Here is a 23,528-nt window from a genome sequence, read left to right as displayed (position 1 = left end):
TGGTAAGAACACGTGAATCTTAACCGAAGATCGTGAGTTCAAACCCGGGCAAGCATCACTGAATTTTCATGTGCCTAATTTGTGATTATAATTCATCTCGTGCTTTACGGTGAAGGAAACATCGCGAGGAAACCTGCATATGTCTCATTTCACTGAAATTCTGCAACATGTGTATTCCACCAACCCGCATTGGAGCAGCGTGGTGGAATAAGCTACAAACCTTCTCCTCAAAAAGGGAGAGGAGGCCTTTAGCCCACCAGTGGGACATTCACAGGCTGTTACGGTGATTCTACTAAACATGTATCCACTCGCATTGAGGCAGCGTGATAACATAAACTCTAAAACGTTCATATTAAGATGAGAAGAGACCTTTACCCAGCTGTGGGAGATTTGTGGGCTGTTTCTTTACTTATTTCTTGTCAATATTTATTAACAGCAATCATACTTATAACGTAACAAAGAGTTCTTATTTAAGTCCCATAATGTACAAACTGCCCCAAGTAACCAAGTTGGTTATTCAAATATGTAATTAAGCAAAGTAAAATAATCAAAATTAATAGAGAACATATTTTATTTCACCAAAATTTACTTTAACGAACCGATATCATTGAATATTCTACCCGCGTTTATTGATTAAATCGTTCAATCAAGCGAACTTTAATTTTACGATTAATTAAATTCTATATTTCATTAGGCTATATCAATTTATAATTTAAGCGCATTGAGCTTTAAAGTCTTTAGATAAATTGTCATTAAATATAGGTACAGCCAAATTAACATTTAACACGTAAGGCCTGTATGACGCTGCTGTTATGACCGTCAAAGTACAGAATCAGCAGTCTGACCCTATCCTCTTGCATCGAGGAGTGAGACAAGGGGATGTCATTTCACCGAATTTTATTCACTAATGCATTAGAGGATTTGTTCAAGACGCTGCACTGGGAAGGGCGGGGCATAAACATAAACGGCGAGTACCTCTCGCACTTGAGATTTGCAGGCGATATCGTCATCGTGGCAGAAGCTGTGCAGGACATGCAATATATGCTGAGCAGCCTGGTTGATTCTTCAGCTCGAATTGGTCTCTGGATAAACTTGGAGAAAACCAAGATAATGATCAATGAACACTTCAGTCCGGAACCAATAGCTCTTTACGGAGTTCCTCTTGAAGTTGTTCAGGAGTATGTACCTTGGGCAAACTTTGCAGTTGGGTCGAAACAATTTCGAGGGGAAGCGCAAGAAGAGTACAGCTGGGCTGGGCAGCGTATAGAAAACTCGGTCAAGTCTTTTCGTCACGAATACCGCAATGCTTGAGTACAAAAGTCTTCAACGAGTGCGTCTTACCGGTTATGACCTACGGAGCCGAGACGTGGACACTAACAGTGCGTTTGGTCCACCATTTTAAGGTCGCTCAGCGAGCTATGGAGAGGGCTATGCTCGGAGTTTCTTTGAAGGATCGAATCCCTAATGTGGTGATCCGACAGATAACCAAGGTTATCGACATAGCCCAAAGGATTAGTAAGCTGAAGTGGCAGTGGGCTGGACACATATGTCGCAGAACCGACGACCGTTGGAGTAGACACGTTCTGGTGTGGAGACCACGCCTTGGCAAACGTAGCGTAGGATGCCCTTCAGCTAGGTGGAGTGACGATATACGCAAGGTGGTTGGCAGCGGTTGGAGATTTAGAACTGAAAATCGAGCTCAGTGGCGTGCCATTGGAGAGACCTATGTCCAGCAGTGGACGCGAAAAGGGTTATGATAATAATAATAATAATATCCTGGTACATTTTTCACACACGGCCATCCGATCCCAAATTAAGCTTGTACAAAGCTTGTGCTATGGAAACCAGACAACTGATATACTACATATACTACTTTTCTTTTGTAAATACATACTTATATAGATAATTACACCCAGACTCAGGACAAACAGACATGTTCATGCACACAAATGTCTGTCCTGGGTGGGAATCGAACCCACAACCTTCGGCGTGAAAGGCAAGTGTTCTACCAACCACGCCAACCGGCTCGTCAATGATGATGATGATGAAATTAACATTTCTATGTGATTTAAATTGAAAAGATTAACTACAGAGTTTTTGGCCGTTTTTCCAAAACCTTTGGTAGCGTTACATCACATGGCAAGATTATCTTTTCAAAATGTTTGGTGTTCTTCAAACAAAAATTTTAAGGTTATGAGGAAAAAACTTGATGGTAGGGTTTTGGGCAAGTCTGTCTCGGTAGAAACAATACTCAATATCCCTGGCCTTTTTTTAAATCAGGTATATCCGTTTATTTTAAATTTAAATAAGGAATGTTGACGGGCACATCTATTATTTAAAATCTAGTTACAAACAAGAATGTATATATATATATATATATATATATAACTTAAATATTTAAGATATTATCATAAAATTTAGAAAATTATAACATATCATCATATCACATTACATAATTTTCTACGTAAATTAATTTAATAGTCCTGCTACATAATTCCCGCCGCTATGCCTCTATTGTAATCAGTTCAATGGTTTCACAGAAATACCAATCAATATGTCGATAAGCGTTGGACCGACATTTCTGTATCCCTTTAATATGACATAGATTTAATCTTAATATATTTTGGTATAAATAGTTATAAACCTGTTATAAGGTATATAATATTATTATTTAAATTGTCTCGTTCGTTTGCGGTAGTTAGATACAAGATAGAAATGGGCCAATGAAAAGTTATTGCATTTTTCTGTCGAAATTCGCAGTAGCATTTCGGAGTTTTAAGTTGCTTTTCGAAATCACGTAAAGCCGTTGGCCTAGTGCCTGAAGTCTCTACGATCATGTTGGATCGTGGTCTCATCGGAATATAACAACTAAAGCAATAGAGAGAGCACATATATTTCACACTATCAAATCTCCTGCGCAGTTATTTAACTTTTTTATTATTAATTTGATTATCTTTTAAATGTTGGCTCTATTTTGTAATTTTTACAAGTAAGGAGCAAGCTGAAATCAGCACTGTGTACAATATATGTCATAGTATTTAGCTCAGCTTCCGTCCTTTAATTTAATTGTTACATCATTTATTTTAGTAATAGTTCTTTTAATGTAAGTACAAATAATGAGGACCATTGTATAGTGTACGAAAAATCAAGGAATCATGTTATTTGCTCCCTTCTGTCTCCTTTTAAATACATTTTATGAATGCTATTATTAATGTGTCTAATAAAATATTTAAAAAGGTAAATCAATTGTATGGTAAGGATGATTTGTGCAAGCACGTCTGAAAAGATACAACCCGCTCATTAGATATTCTACCGCCAAACAGCAATACTTTGTATTATTTCGTTCTGGTTTGAAGGGTGAAGGAGCCAGTGTAACTACAGGCAAAAGGAACATCTTAGTTCCCAAGGTTGGTAGCGCGATGTAAGTAATGGTTAATTTTTCTTACATCGCCTATGTCTACGGGCAGTGGTGATCGTTTACAATAAAGTGGTCTATTTGCCCCTCCGCCGATCTTTAACATAATGTATAAAAAAAAACAAACACATTTATATCTAATATTATTTATTTATAAAAGAAAATTAATTATTAGCGTAAACAGAATCAATATTTTACAATTTATTTATAGCTCATGCTAAAATTCTGACTATTGCAAGCCTTTGAGTCCACTATAATAAAGTTTGTGGCAGTTCGTTTTACAAGATGGAAATAAATTTCAATAGAGTCTCGGAGAAAATGATGAGTCGCTTTAATATGACAATGCAATTTCTGGAGATATTATATTTCATCTAATATCAAGAGCAATTGAGACAACAGAGCCGAGAGACGATGTAAGAATTTCATAACGTTACATAATTTTGCATTTAATGCCGTCAGAAACACGTACTTTTGCATCCTTACTAATATTATAAATGCGAAAGTGAGCTTGTTTGTTTGTTATACTTTCACATCAACCTGAAATTTTGCATACACGTTATCGAGGGCACAGAATATTCTGTTTTGTACCTCAAACATGGGCGAATCCGTGGGCAGAAACTAGATTAAATAAAAAGGAAATATTGAATTTTGTCTTAATTTTCAGGCTACACTTTTTAATTGTGAAGTGTATTACACTTAGCCTGAGTCGATATAGCCCAGTAGTTAATCATATAAACCTAAACTATAGATTTCGAGTTCAAATAAAGTAAGAACCTCGCATTTTGGTGTATGTAAATAGGAATTATAAGTGTAAAATTTGTCTCATGTTTGGGCGCGAGGATTAATTAATTATTATTATTATTTAGTGACAGATACAAATTTAGCATAATTTAATTACATAATCAGGATTTCCGATTAAACTACATTTCCTTAAGCACCAATAACGAGACTTATTATAAGCAAAAAATTAAATATATATAAATAGATTAACAATATCAAAATTAAAATAATATATTTGGCTTATAACTATTATGTTTCTTCTTTTTTCGTCACTTAAATTTTTTTTGAGCTTATAATTGATATTTACTTTAAATATTTTAATACGTGCAATAACAAATGTTTTTTTTCTAAATATATAACGTTGGCATCCTATTTGATAAAATAAAATAAATAAAACCTCTGTTGTACGGGTACTCTTCGTGTCTGTCACGATATCCGCTGAACTAACAAGTTATGGTGAAATAAAGCCGATTATTCACTAATGAGATAAATTCCACGCAAAGTTTCGTGAGTGTCTTGCTAACAAATAATAAGGGCCGTGACGTCACGTAACGGGAAAACAGAAAATACGAACACATGGATAAATTGTCTCTAGTAATCTGTAAAGAGAGATCTAGAAAAAAACTTCTTGTAACAAAAACATACATATACCGCTTCTAATTATTTCACTGCTTGCCTTCCTGTTTGAAACACAAGTGATAGATCTTCATCCGACAAATGCAGGTTTCCTCGCGATGTTTTCCTTCACCGTAAAGCACGAGATGAATTTTAATCACAAATTAAGGACATGATCCACGATCATCGGTTGAGATTCACGCGTTCTTACCACTGGGCCATCTCGGCGCATCATGGAATAGTCTTTGTTAAAAAGCGCTTTAGCATTTTAACTTCTCCACTATTCAACGATCGCCATAACACTTAGTATATAGGTAAATATTCATTCAAAATAAACTCTTTTCATTGAGGTTTTAACGAGCACTTATGTGTCGCTTTATAGGATTAAATATAAAGTTACCACTTATTATTAGATAAAACCTTTTATGGTAGCTGAGCTTAGCGAATAATAGCTGATTACTTGGATAATTAATAAAAGCTTTTTATGAAATATCTTTGAAAACTATGAAACTATTTATGTACTTAAAGATAAAATATTTCCCCGAAGTTTCTTTAGATTGCATTTTAAACGTTGCTATCTTGTTGTTTCGAATACGTTTTCTGAATTCTCACTCAGAAAGATAAAAGAATTCCTCAGCAACTAGATAGCTAATGTCTAAGCATGTGATGTATGTATATACTTATTGGAATTCAAGTTCTTAACATTCCAATAATAAATTGGGTCAAATATAATTAATCAACCAATTAAAAAAATGGTTGCTGTTGAAAGAGTATTTGCTATCATTGGAGACATGGAATCAAATTAAATCTAAAAATAAAATAGATACAGAATTTACTTAAAGATTTGCAAATACATAATTAATATAAGATTAAGTAAATCTTACAAAATACTAAAATATTTAAAATTCACTCTAAAGGCATGTTTTATGCTTTAATAATGTAATGTATGCTTTGTTTAAACAGTCATTAAATAAGCGATGCATATAATTATTTTTTGCATTGATCTTATAGGTCAGAGACATATTAATCCCAAAAACGGAAGAGTAACAAAAATAGTCGAAAATGTCTGCTCGTAGTCCAACTAAGCAAACGAGGTCACGGAGTGCTCGCTATTGACATAATGAAAGAGGACAAAAATTAGCAAACAGTATTCATTTATTCAAATATACAAATGATATTCAAAGTCTAAAAGAAGTTTAATAAAGGGGTAAAAATTCTATTACTTTGTTGAATTTTAGAGTAAAGTTAATATTGTCATATTATCATACTAAAGAACATCCGTAACCGTAACACCGTAACAGCCTGTGAATGTCCCACTGCTGGGCTAAAGGCCTCCTCTCCTCTTTTTGAGGAGAAGGTTTGGAGCTTATTCCACCACGCTGCTCCAATGCGGGTTGGTGGAATACACATGTGGCAGAATTTCAGTGAAATTAGACACATGCAGGTTTCCTCACGATGTTTTCCTTCACCGTAAAGCACGAGATGAATTATAATCACAAATTAAGCACATGAAAATTCAGTGGTGCTTGCCCGGGTTTGAACCCACGATCATCGGTTAAGATTCACATGTTCTTACCACTGGGCCATCTCGGCTTTTTAAAGAGAAGAAAGAGATGAGATGATTTCACTTTGACCAAAGAACATCACGGGCTATAATTCAAGCACGAAGAAATGAGTTTTCGTGCACTTCGTGGTAGGGCTTCGTGAAAACCCATCTGGGTAGGTACCAACCACTTATCAGACAAGCAACAATACTTAGTATTGTTATGTTCCCGTTTAAATTTTAGTTTCGAAGGTTGGTGGTGCATGTACAATGGATAGATAGGGATGGTTAATTGGGCTGTTATCGTCTACTTAAAGACCCCCCCATTCCAGTAGCTAGAACACGTGGTCCTTAACCGAAGATTGCGGGATTAAACCCGATCAAGAACCACTGAATTCTCATGTAATTAATTTAAGCTTATATAATAATTCATCTCATGTTTGGCAGTGAGGAAAAACATGATTAGGAAACATACATACTGTATCGGGTGAAAATCTTGTGTATCCACTAACCCACATTGAAGCATGGTGGAAGAAGCTCCAAATTTTCTTCTTAAAAGGAAAGGTGGTCTTAGCCCAGGTTTTTTACTTTGTAAAACATACAAACAAACTAATTTTCGCTATCATGATATTAGTTAGAATTTATTTCATTGTAGATTCTACATGAACATTGAAAAAATGTTGCAAATTAGTTCAGAAGAAATATTACAATTATTTAATTACTTTTTACAACAAATTAACTAATTTTCTCTTTTGTAATTGGATATATGTATATTTTTTTTACTACTACCGAAGTAAATGATCATTTCATTCTCGGCAGTGAAGGAAGACATTATGAGGAAACCTGCATGGGTTGTATGAAGTTCCACGTATCCACTGCAAGGGAACGTGATGGAATAAGCTCTGAACTATGGAGGAAGAGAGGAGGCTGTGGAACATTTACAGGCTTTACGTCTCTAATGATATTACATGAAGACATACAAAAACACACATACAAAATGTTCGCTAAGGCATGAACAACACGATTGTATAGAAATTAAAATTAAAAAAAAAATTAATATTGCTCTAAACAATAAAAGAAAATATATAAAATACATTAATGTTTCTTAATTGTAAACAATGCGATATTTTATGTATGCGAATAGTTTTGTATGACTAGAATTGTTTGAGTTGAAATAATTGGCGTCATGACTTTGGCACAGCTGATCGGTGACGCGTAATTGCTTGATTAATGCCAAACATTGGCTCGCACTGTGATCTTATTGAATCTAATAGTATAATTGGCTATTATTAACGTAGCGGGGATCTAAATGTTTCGATGTAATTTACTCCGAAATTTTCTTGTACATATTAATTCAGACAATTCATTTGTTTATATATATTTAAGAAAATAATAACAGTAACTAGAGCTATATACTAATGCTATTAATGCGATAGTATGTCTGTTTGTCTGTCTGTTACGCTTTCGTGGCCAAATCAGTAAAACAATTTTGATGAGATTTGATATGAGGCAATCCCAAGAAAGGACGTATGTTTCTATATTCCTTTCATCCCACCTCTAACGTACGTTCGAAAAACTAGTTCAGGATAAAATATATGTAGTGGATGCAAAATGATAATTAAATATTATGAATAATTAAATAAAAAACTACTAATAGAAATTAAACAATTAATAAACAGTAACCTCTAAAAGTTAAGAACAAATTGTATTCATAAAAAACGCACAACTTTGAAAATAATATTATATTCTTATACCAATGCCTTCGTCTGTTCCATATTCTTTTATTTTATACTTGAAAACAGATCATTAATTTTCAAAGCTTAGAATTTATTGCTAGCTTAGTATTTAAACAACCTCTTTACTTTTAATTTTTAATTTATATTAGGAATCAAAATTAAAATACACTTTATTCAAATAGGCTTTTACGAGTAATTTTGAATCACTTTTATGATCACATTAAATGTAAAGCTTAAAAGCTTAAAAATTGTTATTTTATTTATATTTCAAATACAAAGTTATCAATCAAAAAAATAAAATGTATATAATTTAATTCTGCTGAACGCCAATAAGCAATAACTTCAATTTTTTATAGTTTAAATAATCATATATAACGTGTCTTATTTAAATTAAATGTATTGATTTACAAGTTAAAAATATCTATCATATAATTGTAACACAGGAATTTGGTGCCTATTTCTTTCTGGGTGCAAGAACAAAAACACTTCTCTGTATCGCTAAACCGCCTATAATTTTGGGATCAAAGACTTGTATGTGCTTGTAATTACACTGTCTCAAACATTATTTGTACTGGAAATTCATAATATATCAATACATAATACCGCTGTTTGAAAGTACAGTCGGCCCAGCATTAGTTTCGATAGACTCTGACTAAATATGTAATGTATAATTTTTATGTGAATTTTTGTAAAACGAACATGAAACGACAGAAGCCAGAAGAATAATTATTTTATCGGTATTTATAGTGCACTAACAAAACCGACAGAAATTGTTCTGTTTTTTTTTATGAAATAGGAAGTACGGTTAATGAACCACATGATGGTAAGTTGTCACCACCAGCTTGGCGCCGAAAGAAATATTAACCGATCCTTACATCGCCAATGCGCCACCAACCCTGTGAACTAAAATGTTACTTCCCTTTTGCCTGTAGTGACACTAGCTCACTCACCCTACTAAGAAGCTTTTATTAACTATATTAAGATTTATGTTTAAAAAATCACTAGTATTTTAGTTATATAAACGCTGGCGAAAACTCAAGAAACACTTCATTCAACCAATTTATATTTCTATAAACTTATAAATAAGATTTAAAGGTTTCGCAGACGAATTACGAATCTTTTTTATTATGTTAACCTTAGTTATACAATTTTGAATCAATTTACTTATAATGTTTTGAATAAATATTTCAGATTTACAAATTACAACGAAATAAAACATTAATTTGCGAAAAGAGGGAATGAATAAAAGTTTGGAAGCTCAATTGCGTTATACACATAAGTTGGTTCAATGCTGTCTGCCTGTTGCTTATTTTTAATAAATAAATCTCATTGTACTGTACAGGATTATATAAATTATGGGTATTTTGAAATTAGTATTCGTTTATGTTTAAATAAAATATAATTGTATATTATAACATTCGTTTTTTTACTGTAAAAAAGTGTTCTTCCTTTCTTGCCTTCTCGGTAGAATCTATATTTCGAACTATGTTTGGTGGTTGAATATGTGATGAGTTTTGTAAATACTCAGACAGGCTTGCAGGCTCGCACAAGCCCAACCAAGTCTTAAAACGAGGTGAAATTATAAATACATATTAAAAATGTTCAAACTCAGTTGTGCTAGCACCAAATTCAACCTGCAATGCTGCTGACGAATTTCGGCTCAATTGAGAACAAGAAAAATTAGAAATGCACAAAAAAACGTGAGAGCTTCTATCAAATAGAATAGAATAGAATATGCTTTATTGTACACCAAAAGAGTTACAGAACCATTTTAAATACAAACACAAAAAAAACGAAAACTATTTTGTACAAAAGGCGGTCTTATCGCTAAAAGAGCGATCTCTTCCAGACAACCTTTGGGTGAAGGACATGAAATAAATAAATAAATAAAGCGGTAAAGAGGTGTGCTAATCATCTCAATTTTTATTTTTTAAATAAATATAAATGTATATATACAGTATTATAGCTAAATATACATACATATAACTAAATAATATATACATTAACATACATATATAATATATAAAACAAAACATTAAAAAAAAATGAATGTTATTATGATAATAATAATAATAAATAGCAATAAAGTGCGGCAGATAATAAAACAACACTCCCTGATAATTATAAAGATAAATAATATGCAATATCAAACATCAAAAAATAATTTCGCCGGTTCTTCTCAGGTCAGGGTGTTTCTTTTGCGAACCGGTTTCTCAGTTTCTCATTTGAATATCAATATGTTAGTGTAATGGTTCTGTATTGAATAAAGTACTTTGATTTTTGATTCTAACTTATTTAATTAAATTAATTACTGCGACCGGTTGAGATAAACGCTTTGATTGAAGCATTCATGCAATTTTCATGCAAATAAATGATTATTATTATTAAAAAAAAGTGTCTACCTATACAAAAATATTTATATACTCCATAATATTTGAAACATCTGCGCTCCAATTACTCTGTAGTTTTTAATTCAGTCGAGAACTCGTTTGCGCTGTCAGCGTATTCGTCCGGAGTACTTTAGATAGTATTCAGAGATATTTGATTACTTTTTCACTAATGAATTGTATGAAAGATATAAATTATAATGGAAAAGATATTTTGTTAATCCAAAAAATGAGATAAATTAAATTAATATACTACGTATAATATTTATATGTGAATAAAGATTGATAAACATATTTTAGAAACTAAAAGCAATTGAGATAAGGTAAAATATTGTTTGGATTGGTGGAAAACTACGATGTATTTTACAAAAAAACCTTACAACGTTACATATCTGGGAAGTCACACTCAAAACATTGGGTAATATTTTATCCAATATGTTATATCCAATACTGCTTAAGGCTCTTAGCAAAATAATAAAATTACTAAGCTTTAAGCCATACTTAATATTAAATATTTCAATCTTATGAATCATATTAAACAAGCTCTTTTTCCAATTTAATACAATTAATGCGCATTCAAATCTACTAAGTCTAGAAAGTTGTAATAAGTTGGTAAAGTCTTTTGCTTTGTATACTTAGTATTGTTGCTTTCCGGTTTGAAGGCTGAGTAAGCCATAACAACTTAGTTTCTAAGATTGGCGGCCCCTTGGAGGCGACCACTTACCATCAGGTGGTATTTGCCTGTCCGCCTACCTGTAATATAAAAAAGTAATAATTATTTATGCTAATTCCTCCATTAACCGAGCAACTGTAAAAATTTCATCAATTGCAAATACTTAAGTTTCTCTGACAAAGTGTGTTCATCAAGGAAAATCGGAGATGATTTAATATCGCCCGCACGACGCCGGATGCTCTTTATTAGTTTAATTTCATCAAAGTTAGCTCAGCGGAAATACGTTCCATAATAGCCCTTGTTAGCACCAATTTTGATAAGTTCAAATATTCCGGGTGTGTTTTTATGCAAATTTTTAGATTGGGTTCAAAACTGTTTGTTGATTGTTCCATCGGAGTTAGTGATACACTCTTATATTTGTAGGAAACCGAGTTTGAGTTTAGTCGTTGATGGAATTAATTTTATTAACTATGGGAACAAGATGCAATCTTTCAAGCTATTAATCCTTTGTTTGACAATCTTTAAATAGCAAAGAATATTTTAAATACCTATTATATTATTACTGTGCTTGGCCACTGTGCCATTTTCGCTTGGTTTAATGAATAATTTCAACAAGAACCCTTTATTCTATTCCACAACTTAATCGATTTTGATGTCGATTATAATATCAAGTTAACTAAGCACACAGACATCACAGTATTTTTGGGGAAGTGCTTGAGCCAAGAAGTGAACCTTGTAGCTCGGAAGTTGTAATATTATCAGGTAAATTGTTTTCTAGTAAATCATATATACATACGGAGAAGGGCTATTTAAATTCGCATATATAAATAACTGACCGCATGTAATATCGTTCCCAGCCCTTTCATACTTTCCACTCATGAGCAACAAACGATACGAAATAATTTAACGACTCTCATAATGGATCTGGCGATGTTTCAACAGATCATTGTTACGAGAAAAGATTTCAGTAACGATAATGATGACACATATAGCTATAAATTTTATGCTATCGACATGGAAATATGGATAATATGCCCTAGGCTTAAGCACTAAAATGGTTTGTCAATATTTTCACTGTCGCCCGCTGTATATAGTATGGTATTGTTTTTGTTACTTGTAATAATTAAATACTAAGCTATTGTTAACCGTAACAATGTTGAAGCTTTTTCAATATGGATGTCAGGGTTGTGTCAATTCTCTGAAGATCGATAAAAGGGGACCATAAAGTTGAAAATGTAAATAAAATGCAAATGCTTAAGAATTTTCATATGCCTAATTTGTGCTTATAATTCATCTCGTGTTCGATAGTGAAGGAAAACAGCGTGAGGACGCCTACATTTTGGATGAATATAATATATATATACAATATAATATTGTTTCCAAATAGTTACTTTATTTTGTAAACTACTAAAACAAAGGTACGTACATATATATAATACCATTGTCTCGAGTTGAAGTTAGACAATATAAATCTTTGTGTATCTGATAAAACACTTTTTCTAAGAATTACTTCAAAGCTCCAGTGGAATTTTCGTTTGTCGTCTCTTGTAGATATTACGTCCTCAGCTTTACAGTTCATGTTCATGTACAGGAATGTAAGACAAGTAATATTTTAAACGGTTTTATTTAGCTTTGCCCTGTTTGTTTTTATATCCTGTCTCATCGTATACTAGCTGGTGTCCACGACTTCGTTCAGCGGTGGTAACCAATTAACATGGCCCATTTGCCCGTCCGCCTACCAATACTATAAAAAAATGACATTAGCTGATGCGTAGTTTCCACTTTAGGACTCGTCAACTCCAACGGCCTTTAGTTCTCACACCACCAGCTTTGCCACTTAAATTTTCTAATTTTGCAAGATATGTTCGTAGTTGAAATGGTGACAGGTCTCTGGGACCATTCGTGACCCACGAATGCTCTTGAAGATCAAAGGGAAGCATGTGGCAGAGATGCGAATGTTAAGAGGGATGTGCGGTGTAACTAGAATAGATAAGATAACAAACGAGTATTTATCAGAGGAAGTCTGAAAGTAGGAACAATACATGAAAAGTTGAAGAGTAATAGATTAGCGTGGTATGGGCATATGACGAAGAGGGATAAAAAACATGTTACTAGAAGGGTGATGAGTATGAGTGCGTATCCATCAAGGATATAGAGGACGAGGGAGGCTGAAGAAAGTGCGGATGGATTGCGTAAGAAAGGATATGTGTATGAAAGGGGTAAGTACTGTGATAACGAGTGACAGAAAGAAGTGGCAGGAAAATACATGCTGTGTCAACCCCACGTTGTGCGGTAAGAGCAGAAAGAAGAAAGAAGTTGATAGCTCCTGTTTTACTCCAGTTATGTCTTCTGTTTGTGTTAAGGAAATTTACTGAATTTATATAAAATAATATGTATGTTTTTTCTTTGGATCTGTTCTTCTATATTTATTGATTTAAATTTCAAACGTTAGTATGACGATTGAAATCAATTGATCGATATCGTTGAAAATTGATATATTGATAATTAAAGTTTCAATGGAACTATAAATAGTTCTAGCTACAGACAGTTGTCATTCAATGTGTCCGATCTTCTTACATTTTGTTCCGGATTCATCTTATGGGGAGGAGTTCTGAACTGTTCCTAAAAGTTTCTGCAATTAACATTTCTGTTAACAATATAGCCGAGATGGCCTAGTGGTAAGAACGCGTGAATCTTAACTTGTGATCGTGGATTCAAAACCGGGCAAGCACCACTGAATTTTCATGTGCTTAATTTATGTTTATTATTCATCTCGTGCTTGACGGTGAAGGAAAACATCGTGAGGAAACCTGCATGTGTCTAATTTCATTGAAATTCAGCCACATGTGTATTCTACCAACCTGCAACTACGCGATTAGTTACATTTTTATTATATGTATAGATAGATTACTTTTAATTAATTGGTAAACAAAAAGCCAAATTAAGTTAAAAATATTATTTCTTAGACAATTATCATTACAATTTTTAAATAAAGAAGATGTAATGAAATACATAACACGCTTGAAGATATGTTTGCTTCCTCAGTGTAATTACAATTATACGGAATTCGCAAGCACGGACATAATTGCCTTAATTGTTAACGATGTGATATAAATGCACTGTGTTAGCTGTTTGACTATGTTGAAAACGGTTGTATAAAAATGTGAATAATTAAATAAATGTTCCTTTGAATACGTGAAAATGTGACGAAATTGAGTTGACTTATTGTTATTCGAATGTTCAGTACATCACAGTTAATAAAAAAGAATATCTTTTACTTTACCAGTCAGAGTATAGGCACAAGGGACATAACATCTTAGTTCTCAAGGTTGGTGGCGCATTCGCGTTGTAGGTTAAAATTTCTTACATTACCAATGTTTATGGGCGGTAGCTTAATATTAGGTATTCCATTTGTCTATCTGCCTACCCATAACAGGAAAAAAAAAAACATTTTCTGAAGATTTTTTGTTATGATGAAAATTGTGTTACAATGGAAGACTTATTTCTAAAAGAAATTAAGATTCCAGCTTTAATCTGAGTAATATAATTTTTATACACAAACATAGTAAATTATTATATTTAATTCATCTGAATTTGAAAGATCCCTTTGTAAATATATAAAATTACTTGTTTTGATTAATCTCATATTTAATTAGTTATATTTATTAATACTAATTACCCGTCCTGATTACAAACTAGTAAAGTTCGTAAAAAATAACCCTCCTTTATAGATCAAATTTCAGAAAATTTACGTTATAAAATAAACCTGTTTCAAATAATTTCTAGATTAAATTTGGCTGTGCGCTTACAGTTCAGTCAGGACAAATTTATATGCATATATATTATAAATAATAACTTCGTTCTTCTTGACTATAAAATATTTATCTTTTTTTTATAGTATATTGAGGCGGACGAGCATGTAGGGCACCTGATGGTAAGTGATCACCAACGTCCATAGCCATTGGCATTGTAAGAAACGTTAACCATCGCTTACATCGCCAATGCGCCACCAACCTTCGGAACTAAGATGTTATGTACTGGTGTTAAGCCAGTGTAATTACAGGCACAAGGAACACCTTGTGCCTGTAATTACACTGGCTCACTCACCCTTCAAACGGGAACACAACAATATCAAGTACCGCTGTTTACGGAAGAATATCTGATGAGTGGGTGGTACCCAGGTACCCAGAGCTTGTACAAAGCCCTATCACCAGTAAATCTAATATTCACTCTAGATAAGTTACGATTATCCAAAAGTCTAAATATATACAAAACAAACCATTTATAAATTAAAACCGCTGTATCAATATCAACTAATCGGCTTATAAGCTCATTATCGGATGTCATTTAAGAGCGTTTATCAAAATTGCCGCTTCCCAAGTTAAGACATTTATAAGCCTGTGTGCGCGTGCCAGTGATTGTGTGTTTAATTACAAATACTTTAGTCTAGCCAATCATAGTAAATAACAATATATAAATCTATATTATTATAAAAAGACAAAAAAGCTTATTCCCTTTTTCACCTCTTCTTATCAAATGATTTTTTTTCATTATTAACGTAATTAATTTAAAAAATCTAATATATAAAAATCTCGTGTCACGGTGTTTAAACAATCCTTTGTAATATTCTTAGTATCTCATTATGTTTTCTATATTATTATTAACATTGTTTATCATTTTTACAGGAACATCAACATATCAGCGCCACGGCTGACGCTTGGAAGTCTGCGGTGAGTGAACGAATGCACCATAAAGATTGAATGATTTGTTTACACATTCACTAGAAACGCAAATAAACATTTGCTAACCGATCTATTCGTCCATACCTTGTTAATGAATCGTACACCACGCCCGCGTTTTCTTCACTGGTTCAAATATCTGTCTATATACCATATAGCCGAGATGGCCCAGTGGTTAGAACGCGTCTTAACCGATGATCGTGGGTTCAAACCCGGGCAAACACAACTGAATTTTCATGTGCTTAATTTGTGTTTATAATTCATCTCGTGCTTGATGGTGAAGGATAACATCGTGAGGAAACCTGCATGTGTCTAATTTCACTCAAATTCTGCCACATATGTAATCCACGAACCCGCAATGGAGCAGCGTGGTGGAATAAGCTCCATACCTTCTCCTCAAAAAGGGAGAGGAGGCCTTAGCCCAGCATTGGGACTGTGTAAAATATACACGTAATAACATTTTTTATTTATTTTGATAATGTTAATAGGTACGTTATTACAGTAAAACTTATTCTCCTTCTTATTAAACTTAAAAATGGTGCTGATCTATCAAATATATACGAACATTAGAGCACCATGATGAAATAATCATTTGAATGAAAGGAAGGATTCATTTATCAGTAGGATATCAACAGCCTGTTACCTTACTTGAAATGTATTATACTATAAATGCTACAGCTATATCGGAAAATACTTAAGTGGGTACAGGAGGTAAATACTCTATTATAAATTCAAATTATATCTTCCTGACAAACACGTGGAGTATTAAGCAAAAAATGTTAGATTTAACGTCTTATTACCCCCATTAGCGATAGGAGGATTCAATTTACGCGCAGACAATCAGAATTGCGATTCAACAGGAAAATGTTTCCAGCACTTTCATCGTAATTTGACTGTCATAATTAATTGGGCTGTTATTAATTATATAAAACCTTTTTTGTGCATTTTTTAATATAAATATAGTTTACTATACGAAAAACAAAACAAGATAGTAAAATTATAATTTATCGTCATATGATTATGTATAGATACGATACACATTCCGAAACAACGGAAACACTTCACAAAACACATTGACATTGATTATTAGGACATCGATAAATATTCGTTTTTTAAAGTGTTCTTGGTCGTTTCTTTGTAATTCTTTGTTCTGTGTTAGCATGTAAAGTAGCCTAATGCTGGACAAATGCCTTATCCATTATGATGAAGCAAAGGTATTCAAACGGTAACATACCGCTTAACTACTCGTTCTATTGTCTGCATATTAATCAATCCGAATTGAAGCAGAGCGGTGGAATAATCTCCAAGCCTCTCTTTAAAAGGCGAGGAAGCTATACGAGCATATCATTTACATGCTATTAATTTACTTGTATTTTATAATTTATTATAAGCTACTGCTTTACTCATGGCTGTACCCACGTTATAATTCATTATCGCTTAATACCAATTTCTATTGCTCTTTCTTAAAAAATTAAAGATTTTCATACAAACTTTCATGCCCTTAAAGGGATTAAATGTAATAATTCTATCTTAGTGCTAACCTACTCTGTAAAAAGAATCTGTATGCAAATTTTCATGGTCTTGGGGCTAGCACCAGTAGATTGGCCTGTTCGTTAATATGTCAGTCAGTCATTATTTTATATATCTATTTAGATAAATATAACAATTTTCTTATGACACAGAACAAGTATTTGTGTCAGTTCAACCAATAACTATTATTTTGTTGAAATTTCTGTAGTTTCATGATTACTACGAAAATATATTTGACATGTGTAACCTTCGCCCATGAAAAAAATTATACCTGAAAAAAAGGTTAAGGATAATTATTTTTCCGTTTTAAGTATAACTTAATATGTAATCATGATTGATGATTACAATACATTGTATTAGTAATCGTTAATCATTAATCCGATTACATTTCTGAGTACAAACAATAAAAACCTATTTCTGCATCTATGTTGATACATCTGATCCTGATACCTGTGATCATCTGACTCACAATTCAAACCGGAACACGTCTATACATTGACATTACAATAATGCGTGAGTAGATTGTACCGTGGTAATAACTAGTAGTGGCACGGTTCCTTGGCTTGTCAATTTTCCTTGGCTCGTGGGAGAGTAACATATGTTACAACATTTATAAATTGAACAAAATATGCATAAAATGTTTTAAAAAAGTGACGTCATACATGATTTATTGTGAACATAATGTTTGGAAATATGATCGGAAATAATTTTATAAATAGAACACTCCAACCTTAACCAAAGACCGAATCAGGGCAACCAGCTCTAGCGACTGCTCTCGTGTTCAGCGATGAATAAAACGTCACGTAGAAACCATGTATTGGACGTTATTCGGTCACATGTGTATCAAGCTAATAAAATCAAAAGAAATCGAATATATACATACGATCCTTAAAATCGCTTCCATGCATTCCTCTTCCGGATGCCATCATCAATTTGCAATTGTGAAAATTAAGTAGGCATTGACTGAAGTATTTTTTAAAGGTTTTGTTCCTTAAATCGTAACCACAGACTGGGGAGTGTTGTGTTCTGAAATATAAATAATTATTTTTTTGTTTATAATAGGTAGGCAGACCAAATGGGCTATTTAATTATTTTTTTTATAGCATAGGAAGGTGGACGAGCATATGGGCCACCTGATGGTAAGTGGTCACCAAACGCCCTTAGACATTGGCATTGTAAGAAATGTCAACCATCGCTTATAGCCAATGCGCCACCAACCTTGGGAACTAAGATTTTATGTCCCTTGTGCCCGTAATTACACTGGCTCACTCACCCTTCAAACCGGAACACAACAATATCAAGTATTGCTGTTTTGCGGTAGAATATCTGATGAGTGGGTGGTACCTACCCAGACGAGCTTGCACAAAGCTCTACCACCAGTATATGCTCAGTGACCACCACCGCACATGGAAATTCGCACTGAAAAAAATATTAACCATCCCTTATATCGCTTACGCTCCACTTACTGTGTAATCACACTGGCTCACTCACCCTTCAAACCGCAACACAACAATATTAAGTATTTTGTGATAGAATATTTGATTTGTATGTGGTACTTACACAGATGGTAGGGTTTTATCTACCACGAAGTAAAATTAATACTAGTTACAGTAATATACAGTTGACGGTACTTTTGTAATCTCATTCTAGAATGTATATTTACAATTGAACTTGGTACCTATAGTCGGTCTAGATTTAACAAATAAAAACATTCTCACCTCGAACGAATACATTTGTATTGTTCGCTGTAGCAGTCATTGTGTTCATCCCTTATGTTACTTGGCAGCTGGTCGTAATCAATTCCTTCAAATATTCGCACTGGCTTGCCAATGTCGGATATTTTGAAATCCGTTAAATGAGGAAACGGTAAATTCCTTTGAGGTTTTCCAAATGATTGAACTAAAATTAAATTGATGAATAAAATAAATACACTTAATACTTAATAGTATTTTATTTATTTTTATTACAAGCTTTTATTTAACTTGCAATGTGCAATGTTCGGGTGAAAAATTGCAACAGAATTTTGAAGCTGAAACCGATTGAGCTGAAATTTTGTATACACGTTTAATTTGGATGGCAATACAAGGTTAGCTGTGTGACGTCATTCTAAATCCAACATGGCGGAACACCCAAGATGGCGGACTAGTTATTTTTAATACACTCTTAGAAAATGGGTATCAAATGAAAGGGCTTGCTAAGAATAACTCAAAAAATAAGTGACGTCACTTTAAATTCTATGTAGTGAATGCTGGGGTCCCCCAGGGATCTGTGCTATCTCCCACACTCTTTCTTTTGCATATCAATGATATGCTCTCCCTTAGGAACATACATTGCTATGCAGATGATAGTACAGTGCATGGTGGATACCACGGACGCGCAGTGGCTGGGCGGGCGGAAACTGAGGAGAGGCGGGAGAATAACTCAAAAAATAAGTGACGTCACTTTAAATTCTATGTAGTGAATGCTGGGGTCCCCCAGGGATCTGTGCTATCTCCCACACTCTTTCTTTTGCATATCAATGATATGCTCTCCCTTGGGAACATACATTGCTATGCAGATGATAGTACAGTGCATGGTGGATACCACGGACGCGCAGTGGCTGGGCGGGCGGAAACTGAGGAGAGGCGGGAGAATCTTGTCATTGAACTCGATAGGACGTTAGAGCTCATCGCCAAATGGGGCTCTGATAATCTTGTTGAGTTTAATGCCAAGAAAACACAGGTATGCGCTCTCACGGCGAAAAAGTCAACATTTTCCCCTCTTCCCTCCCTCTGTGGTACTCCGCTGGTGATGCAAAGCAAAATCGCCATGCTGGGGATTGACGTTCGCTGCGACCTTAGTCCAAGGGATTACATCGAGGCTGTTATAAAAACAGCTTCACGGAAACTCGGAGTTCTGAACAAGGTGCGGCGCTTTTTCACGCCACAACAACTGTGCCTGCTGTACAAAACACAGGTACGGTCTTGCGTGGAATATTGCTCGCACCTTTGGGATGGCTCCGCTAAGTACCTACTTGAGGCCTTGGACCGGTTGCAGCGACGTGCCGTACGCATTATTGGCGACGTAAAGGTCACAAACACCCTTGAACCTTTACAATTGCGTCGTGAGATAGCAGCACTGAGCGCTTTCTATCGACTGTATCACGGCGAGTGCTCTGAGGAATTATTCTCTCTAATTCCTGCTTCCCCCTTCCTTCTTAAGTCCATGCGAGCTGGTTCTCGATGTCACCGCCTAACTGTGACATCAATTCCATCGCGAACAAAGAAATTTGGCAACTCCTTTCTTTGTCGCACTTCCAAAAAATGGAATTCCTTACCAGCTCACGTATTCCCCTCCTCTTACAACCCGGGTTCCTTCAAACGAGGCGTGAAGAGGCATCTTGCGGGCCGGCAAGGCGAAGGCGGCTAGTGCAGAACGTTTTTCCCGTCTGTACTGGCCGTCGTCGCGTTTGGACTCTACTACCGCTTACCATCAGGTGGAGTGGAGTCATTTGCCCTCCCGACGATATAAAAAAAAAAAAAAAATCCAATATAGCGGACTTCTAAAGATGACTGGATGGAAGTAAATACGAGTACTTAAATCTCGCGACAAACTTTTATATCATATAAATTGTGTAATGACGTTATAAGTAGATAGTAAAAGTTTTAAAGAAAATGTTTATTCATTTAATTTTATTCTTTTTAACGCTAAATGCGCTATAATAAAATATAAACTTGTTTTTTTGTTTAAAGTTTATAAAAAGCTTACATAAACTTTACATAAAATTTACATAGTTGACAAAGTAAAGAAAAAAGAACGGGTACCTCATGAACAATAAGGCAACATACACATTTTAACACAAATATAATTTCAAATTACAAAAAATAATATAAATATATTACTACTCTTATTTTGATAAGCAAAGTAGAGCACTAACGTGATAAGTGATATGAGATGTTAACTGTCATAATTATTAAAATTAAAGGACATGTGCATCAAAGTAGCGTAGCGGGTTTCGTTTCATGATTGAAATACGAAGTAAGTTCTTCCAAATTGATATTGCAGGGAAACTATAAGAAGTATAAATTATTTAGCTAAACTCTACTATAAATGAGAAAGTCATTCTGTCGGTTATCTTCCTAAGTCTAAAAGTCTAAGTCTAAGTCTGAACGAAACGTAATGAAATTTAACATAGAGGTAGTCTGGGATTCGGATTAAGGCGTTCGCACACAGATTAGATATATAGTAACATACGCGATCCAATCCAAATCTTAAGCCACTTTTGGGCTCAGGCTTAATCTTTTTTTAAGAAGACAATTGTGGAGGTTCCCATTTACATGTGGATATTCATCCGACATAACCTGCCTGGTTACTTTATTTATTTATTTAGGTACACAAAACATAATGTAATAAGAACATACAGAAAAATTAGGAGACTATACAATATTGAAAAAATTACAGTCCAAACCACGGTACACTGTATACTCATAAAAATAATATAGATATTCTTTTGACTCTGAACAAAAGATGAATCATAAACACAAATCATTGGAATTCATACTTGCCCCGTTTTAAAATCAAACAATCGAGTCGAACAACTTCAAGCACGCCAACATCCATTCTTATATATAAAACATACAATCATCTCATTAGAACATCAGTTCAAACGTTATATAAACTTTAAAGTTAACATCGATTCCGAACGTATATTCTAGCGAACCAATATATTTTTAAGTGTTCTAAGTAACCCATTTTCACATCAATCATATATTTGTAATAAAAATGTATAACTTTATGTCATACTACAAGTATGTGTACTGCGTTACAGAAAAGTATTTTAGCATTAGTAGTCTATACAATAATCTATTATGTACTAATATTACAAATGTGAAAGTATGTTTGAGATGGCCCAATGGTGAATCCTAACCGATGATCATGAGTTTAAACCCGGGCAAGCACCTCTGAATTTTTATGTGCTTAATTTGTGATTATAATTTATGTCGTGCTTTACGGTGAAGGAAAACATCGTGAGGAAACCTGAATATGTCTAATTTCACTGAAATTCTGCGTGTATTCCACCAAACCCGTATTGGAGCAGCGTGGTGGAATAAGCTCCAAACCTTCTCCTCAAAAAGAGGAGAGGAGGCCTTAGCCCAGCAGTGGGACATTCACAGGCTGTTACGGAAAATAACTCTGTCTGTCTGTTACGCTTCCAGGATTAAACTAATGAACCGATTAAGATAAGATTTAATATAAATCAAGCTTGAACCCCCAAGACGAACTAAGGTTACTTTTTAACGCCCCTCATTCCTAATACGCGACTTTGCTTTTAATAAAATAAAATTGTTAAGTTAATACATATAAATTAGTAATATATTATAATGTACTAAATATTGTTTTGACATAAATTACTAAAGCTAATTACTTTCAATAACAGATTTGCTATGTAGTTGATGTTTATCGAATGTTACTAATTATTACGAACCGCAAGCGAGCTTATATTATTATATTATACTAAAATATGTCATAAACTGTCATACGCTTGAGTACAAAATAAACACACAGCAATAAAAATGAAATACAAACGTATATACTGTAATAATAATGTATGTGTAATTGGAACCAGTTTATATACTCAATGATAATAATGAACTTCGAATTCTTCATTTTCTTATATATGATTCACAAACATATTTATGCAAATATAACCACAGACTAACAAAATGACATTTTCTGAAGAGTTTTCTCAATCGTTAATATGACACATTGATTAATATTCCTATTGATACACTGGCTCACTCATCCTTCAAATTTGAACAAAGAAATACTAAATATTGATATTTGGCAGTGGAATTGTATGGATGGTACCTACCTACCACCAAGTAAAAGTTTTGCAAAAAAAATTAAATAGGAAGATAAAAAAATAAATTATATACAAAATAATACATACCAATAATATATAATAAAAACAATGTTAATGAAATTTTAATCTTTATAAGTGACATATTATAATCGATTTGAATTCGAAACACGTTCGGCCTATCGTACGCCGTGTTCGCAACGAGGATCATATTTGAATTAATAAGCTATTAAAAATCTTAATGACATTATTGCTATGAGATGTATGATAA

The 23,528-nt window shown here is 33.7% G+C and overlaps 2 protein-coding genes across 2 annotated transcripts in view; both read left to right on the top strand.

The window, feature by feature from the left end:
- LOC126778216 (octopamine receptor beta-2R) overlaps nucleotides 1-23,528 on the top strand; it is a 208,033-nt gene that overhangs the window by 57,077 nt on the left and 127,428 nt on the right. The window contains exon 2 of the mRNA XM_050501692.1: nucleotides 15,835-15,879. The gene's annotated coding sequence lies outside the window, so the exon portion shown is untranslated. The remainder of the gene's footprint in view (nucleotides 1-15,834; nucleotides 15,880-23,528) is intronic.
- The window catches only part of LOC126778127 (sodium-coupled monocarboxylate transporter 2), a 279,217-nt gene that overhangs the window by 211,670 nt on the left and 44,019 nt on the right, over nucleotides 1-23,528 (top strand). The gene's annotated exons all lie outside the window — the stretch shown is intronic.

This window comes from Nymphalis io, chromosome 25 (assembly GCF_905147045.1).
Source record: "Nymphalis io chromosome 25, ilAglIoxx1.1, whole genome shotgun sequence".
Taxonomy (NCBI): Eukaryota; Metazoa; Arthropoda; class Insecta; order Lepidoptera; family Nymphalidae; genus Nymphalis; species Nymphalis io.
This window is presented reverse-complemented; position numbering and strand designations above follow the sequence as displayed.